Here is a 7,521-nt window from a genome sequence, read left to right as displayed (position 1 = left end):
AGAGCCTTCTAAAATATACATACATAACTGCAAGGTAACCTATATATTAATTCTGTCATACGTGTATACTACACATAAAGCTAATCATGACTACTTTTGAGTTGTGACGTCAGTTTTAAGGTATTAAGTAATAATATTTATTTAAATTTCTTGAAGTGCCAAAACTTTAGTAAATGATATGATTCTCAGTTCATAGGTAGCTATTATACCAAAAAACAAATACAAGACACTTAGTTCAAGGGCCTCTGTGACATTGTTTCAATGTTACCGAGTTAAAACACTTAATTAACTCAAATTCAACTTTTGTGTGCCATGAGTTAAAATATCTAAATTTCTCGCTTGAATTATTACAGAATTTGTACATTTGAAAAAAATCTTCCACCGGTGTAAAACTTTTGTCCTGCAGCGGGAACGTCTGACAGCAGCCGCTTGGGAAATTTTTCAAATTTTCCTTGAAATTAAAGCAAACTGGGAAGGCATTTATCGCGTCAGAACATTACCTCTGTAGAAATTAAATTTTATGCGAAGAACGTAACGTACAAAGCATCTCATATTGGTTGTATATTCTAGTTAATACTAAACGATGAACGAGTAGTCTTTTATGAGACTTGTTTACTTTTCAACTTCAGTACTCAGGAATGCTGTGTAATATGCTGTGAAATTACTGCACTGTATTGTAAATTATACAAACCTTACAAAACTGTCAATTTTAAATCTTTAACTGATTAATCCTGAACTTTCCTTGTTATTCTATAGATTTATAAACTGTTTCTTTTTTGTTAAAAATTTTGAGGAAAATTAGATAATTGTACACATGTATGTGATTTTAATAAACTATTTGTGATATACCTTTGACTTGAGTTTAACAATTTTTTTCTCAGTTCACAAAAGTACTATTAAACTTTTTCCGTAAGACTAGTAACTTCGTTTCTTGCGGAAATCCATATTTTAAACTTAGCCGACTTGAGACAGCTTTAAATCATAATAGATACAGAAGAATTTTCTGAAGATGCATAAAATCTAACTTTGTGACGACAACTTTGACGTACAAAAATTCTTTGGTTAGTTTTGGTGAGAAGTCCAAAGTAAGTAACCGTGTTTAGTTTGTGTTAGTCTAAGTAGCTGTTTTTTTTTACTATGATATACCGACTCGGTTTCTTATTAGGAATATATTGTTTTAAAGGACGAAAAAATTTAAAAAGGGAATATCCTATAAACAGAATAGAAAAATAATTCTAATAAAGTCAGTCTATTCAAAAGCTCTGCTCTACTCAGAAAGAGAAATACACACCTCGCAAACTTTTTCATTATTTACACATATAGGTAATAAAAATTCTTGTATTATGGATTCAGTTCTAAAAAAAACCTATTCAGCCGTTTCCTACTCTACGACACATAAATATATTTTTGTTACAGTACTTACCGTACTTGACTATGTGGTTAAAAACTTGTTACAAACAAAGTCATAAAAATCTAAGTAAAAATACTACGACGTGTTCAAAAAAAGTAAAAAAGAAACAAAACTACAAAAGAGCTTTTTCGCATTTAAAATCACCGGCATGAAAGAGTTTTTATTTCGCCTCACCGTGCTTACATTGAATTTGAAAACGTGTGCAAACGTAAGAAACTGAGTGTCGGCGTGCAATAAGTCTAAGGGGAAGTAGTTTACGACCCCGCGCCCTCGACGTTGTTAGGTTAGTCCGGGTTGATTCTTTGATAACATAGTATAATGTAAAAACAGATTAAAATGGTAATAATAATAATACACCGTATTGCACCCCTAAAGTAAAAAACAATATGATGATAGAACCAATTACAATTATATCTTGTACAACAAGACGGTCTTATTTCTAAATTTCTTCCAGACAACCTGTTGGTGAAAGGAAATTTGTTTTGGAACCTTTCAATAAAAACAATAGTTATATATAAATATACATACATTTATAAAATATAAACAAACAATAAATATACGATAAATACAACAAAAAATAGAACTTACCCCTTAACGTTTCAAACTGAAACACAAGTAGGTAGATAATTATTTGCAATTTCATAAATAGTAATAGAAATATTTAATAGATGTTCAATCCTATTTTTCTCTATACACTGTATAAATAAGAATGCACGGGCGTCTTGAGACGTCCCCCTAAGGTTCGCTGCAATTTTACGACCGACTGCCCCTAGCCATCTAGGAGTCCCCCGCACGCACAATACTTCGTTGAAAACAATGCATATTATTTATTATATTTCAACCTTCGTCAAGGTTATGTCACTTTTTCATTATAACAAATATAAGCATAGAGAATCAATTTTTAGAACATTCCATGCGCATCCTTGTTTTCTCAAGCACTTTCTGGTATAAGTATTTGTTCTTTTTCTCGTATCAAAATAACATACTTTGCGACATCTTACTTCGGTCTGTTCTTTAATTCCAAAAGAAGTGTTTGTTATTCACCAGACTAAAACATTTTTAATTTTATAATCACGTAGGAAATAAACCAATTATTATTATGAAACATGCAGTAACGATAACTGGACCATAGGACAACTAATTAACATATTTTTTTCAACCCCACACCACACTTAATTTATTAATATACTAGCTGACCCCGCAAACGTTGTTTTGCCATATATGTTATTAACCCCTTAATCTCCCTCCCCCCCTCCCCTTTATAACTTAGGCCTATGAAAAATAGATGTTGGCCGATTCTCAGACCTACCCGATATGCCCACAATTTTTTTTTTAAATCGGTCGAGCCGTTTCGGAGGAGTTCAATGTTTAACACCATGACACAAGAATTTTATATATTAGATTAAACAGACATAAGAACCTAATTCTAAAGTTATGGTGGAATTCTTGCAAAACAAACGAATGTTAAAGCTATCTACATAAAATACACATCGAACATATCAAAATACGATTTCCCATTCATCATTTAGGATTTTATCGTTCACGTGACGAAGATTTATTATTTGAGGGCCGAACGATAAAAAATATCGTCCCAATTATGGGCCATTTATTGGAGCTCATGCATTATAAATCAAAGTAATAACGCAGTGCACTACGTTTAGTAATAACAGAGCAATAGACCGCCTGAGACGTGACTAGGGACACTAGACAAGCAAATCTAGCCAGGTACGCTGGAGCTAAGAGGTCTGATATACTCTGTTCAATATAGCCTTTTATTTAAACAATGGCTACTGAATAGTTAATTATAATAATAATTTTTATTCGAACAGAAAATATTGTTTAAGCCATTATAATTGTAAGCTTGTTTGTGGTTACTTTAAATGAAAAAAAAAAAAAAAAAATAAACTAAGTTGAGGTCAAATAGTCTTTTTTGATTTGATTGAAAACATTAAAAAGTCATCTAAATCTATTTTATACTAGCTGTACCCGCGACTTCGTCCGCGTGGAATTTAACAAAAAAGATATTTTTCAGTTTGCAGAGTAATAAAAGAAATAAATTAATAATATAAAAGTAGCCTAAGTCACTCTTTATTACATCAGCTATCTGCATGTGAAAGCCCCACAAAATCGGTCCATATCGTCCATCAGAGATTAGCTGAAAGAAATAGACAAACACACAGACAAAAATTGAAAAATATGTTATTTTGGTATATGTACCGTGTATACATACATATGCATTTAGTAAAAAGCAGTTATTTTAATTTAACAAACAGACACTCCAAATTTATTTATATAGATAACCTTTTGTATAGATAACCGCAATGCATTATTTTATTTATTGGAATTTTCTTCTTACGAAATGATATAAAGCACGCTGCATGAAAAGATGGGGAGCAAAATGTGAAACAACGAAACGCCAGTGATGCTTTTAGAGCTTTTAGCAGTATCAAGATGTACCTAGTCGTAGATATTGTAGATATTATAGTATATTTACTGTGCCGATACGAGCAGCAAGCGTCAATTTATATTTTTATGTTTTAATTTATTACTAACGACCCACCGCGGCTTCGCACGGGTGCAATGCTGATACTAAATATAAAGTAAATATAATATATAATATATGCCCAAAAAATGTGTTTATTTACGACATCACATATGTAACCTATACTATCCGTATTCCTCTACTATATTATGCATGTATTATTATAAATAAGTACTCGTATTGTAAAATATTTAAAAACGTTTGATATAATCGCAGAAAATCAATACGGCTTCCAGGCTGGTAAATCAACTGCTGATGCTGTAGAAGCTCTGACTTCTTTGGTGTATTTGTCGATCTAAAAAAAGCCTTCGACACCGTGTGCATCCCTATTCTTTTGAAGACGCTGGAACACATAGGTTTTAGAGATACTCCACTTAAACTTAAAAAGGACTACCTCTGCAACAGAACTCGGGGATTTGGTGAGTAGCTGTGAGACTATAGACTATGGTGTACTACAAGGTAGTGTCTTGGGATCTCCTCTGTTCCTAGTCTACATTAACGACCTCTGCAACTTGAAATTAAGAAATGCCTCTATTGTTTCCTATGCAGATGATAGCGCAGTGGTATTTTCAAATACAACATGGGATCTAGTCAGGGCTGACGCGAAGAAGGGGCTGAAGGTGGTTGCCGAGTGGCTAAAAAATAATCTGCTTACAATCAATGCACAAAAAACAAATTACGTTACTTTCTCACTCAACAATAGAACGCAACCACGTAATTTTGTCATCAAGGTGCATAATTGCTCTAACATCTTGCGAGCCTTAGGATGTCACTGTCTTTCTATAAAAAAGTTTGACAATGTGAAGTATTTGGATGTCATCTTGGACTATAGGCTTTCTTAGCATGCTTATATTGAGCTGATTGCCTCTAGATTACGAAAATTGATCTGGATATTTAAAATTCTTCGACATGTTTCAACAAAAACATTAATAAATAAAATTTATACTGCCTTGGCTCAATCTATTTCCATTTATTGTATCACAGTATGGGGAGGTGCAGCCAAGAGCACATTTATTAAGGTAGAAAGAGCACAGAGGGCCCTACTAAATGTATCTTATTTCAGAAAACGTAGATTCTCAACACAGAACCTTTACACCGTAACTGATACACTTTCCATTCGAAGACTTTTTATATTACATATAATAATAAAAAAAACACACCGAATCAGACTTCGACCCTAAAAATATAAATAAGCAAACAAACACTAGTGTTGTTAGGAAAATTCAGACACACACAAGATTTGCTCACTCACAATTTCAATATCTTGCATCCCACTTGTATAATAAATGTAACAATATCCTACAAATATACCCCTTAACTCTGCGCGAATGTAAGCAAAAAGTAACGGCGTGACTTAAAACTCTAAATTATGGAGATACAGAAGTTTTACTTGGGTATATTTTGTAAATAGGTTTGGATATCTAAATACTTAGTCTTTATACACCAAAACCACACAAAAAAAAAAACACACCCACACAACATTCACACAGTTTATTACTACCAATTTTCTTTTTTCTTTTATTTAATTGTATTCTCTGTAAAGCTTAGTTTGCTTCATCCTATAACTTTCTATTAAGTATGAGTGTGTTAAGGAAGAGTGACTTCTTCTGGCACGGAAGCTTATTGCACTCAAAAGAAGAAGCCCACCTTTGTGTTATTATTGTAATGTGTTGGTTATTGATGAAATAAACATTTTATTTGTTTATTTATTTATACATATAAACCTTTCTCTGGAATCACTCTATTTACTAAAGGAAACCGCATCAAAATCCGTTGCGTAGATTTAAAGACCTAAACATACAGACAGCGGGAAACGACTTTGTTTTATACTATGTAGTGATAATAACTCATTCCATAGAACATTTTAATTTTTAATTTCCTACCACGGTATGGTTGACTCTAGTCACGAGTTTATTTAAAGTGGTGCTCGTCTAGGTTTAAAATTAGGTACCTAGGTATATTGTAATGACCAATCGCTATTCACTATAATAATTTCTTGACGTAGTAGGTAAACAGTTTCATGGTTTCTATAAGTTATAGTACATGAAGAAGCTGTAAAGTTTTAAACATATTAAACGTCGAGGATATTTAATATTGAAAATAAATTATTTTAGTAAATTGTATCAAAAATAAATATAATACATAAACATTAGAAAAGTAAGAAGTAAGAGAATACATACTTGTACCTAATGTTTTTATTTTAGCCGCAGTTTTTTTTTTTTTTTTTTTTTTTTAATTAAACGAATAATGATATTTAAGCAAACATTTTTTTATATTATTGTTAAAAAAATCTAAACTTAAATAACATGTCACGAAAAACTGGCATTTGTTGGGAAGTAAAACATGAATAAATGCCGCCCGCTGTTCATTCCCACGTTGATACACTGGAAACCGGCGAGAGATGGTGAATTTAAAATTCCATTTTTGAGCATTGCGAAAACTTTAAATTGCTGTTAAATTTACGTATTGTCTATTTCCCTTATAAATAAATCCGTGGCGTATAACACTGTTATACGTCATGGATAGGTACTGATAACTACATACTAGATCAATCATGCATTTGTATTATTTGTTTGGTTCAATAATTTATTCAGTTTGTATTTCTATGACTATTTATAGTTTATCGAAAACTATTATTATATTAATATCTGTACCAGAGGATAATTGTCGGGGCCCACATTGTTATTGTATTTAAAAGTTATCTTAGCACTTTACCTCTTGCAAAATTTTGGAGTAAAATTACTTCTCCTTTTAGAATCTCTTTTTCAATAAATCCCTTGTACGGCTGGTACCTAACCAGTGCCGTTGCCCTAAAAAGATAAAACTGGACAATTCGTGATAGTACCTAGCTTTACAGATTATGCTAACTAAATAAAAAGAATAATTGAATTTTAACTTATTTTATATTGATTATTAACTATTACTTATTACGACTTAAAATGAACTTGCGAAAATTATATAAACGTCCAATAGTTTGTATTAAAAATTTAAACAGGTCGTTACCCATAATGAAAAAAACATTTTATATTTTAGCAAACAATGCCATCTATTTAGTCCTTTCAGCATTACAGTAGAATAACTGTCTAATGTCAATGACATTTTTCATTCAGTACGGCGTCCCAAGTTTGACGAGCTAGTTAATAAACTGAAATATAGATGGCGCTCATCTATTCTAAACTTTATTTAAATCTCATGGAAAATAATTTTATTTTGAATAATGAGATCCTAAATACAACATCGTCATACTTTTTAACAAATACAATATTGGCGTTTATAAATTTTTATACGATAGTTCACAATGATAAGTTACACACACAAAATGATAAGTTACAGTAGACACAACAGAGATTGAAGAAATAAAAATAATAGATGTTTCAAAAAATTGTAGATACTTATTATTTAAAAAAAACCAGCAGATTATTAATAAAATTAATATTAGTAAAATTGAATTCTACGTGATGTAGGTCATGTAGGTGAAAGCATACGTTTTGGCACAATTGAAAGACATTCATCCAAATGAATGAAAATATAAGGATTAAATGGGGTTATCATTTTAAAGGACGAATTT

This window comes from Melitaea cinxia, chromosome 11, assembly GCF_905220565.1.
Source record: "Melitaea cinxia chromosome 11, ilMelCinx1.1, whole genome shotgun sequence".
Taxonomy (NCBI): Eukaryota; Metazoa; Arthropoda; class Insecta; order Lepidoptera; family Nymphalidae; genus Melitaea; species Melitaea cinxia.
Note: the sequence above shows the minus strand (reverse complement) of the source record.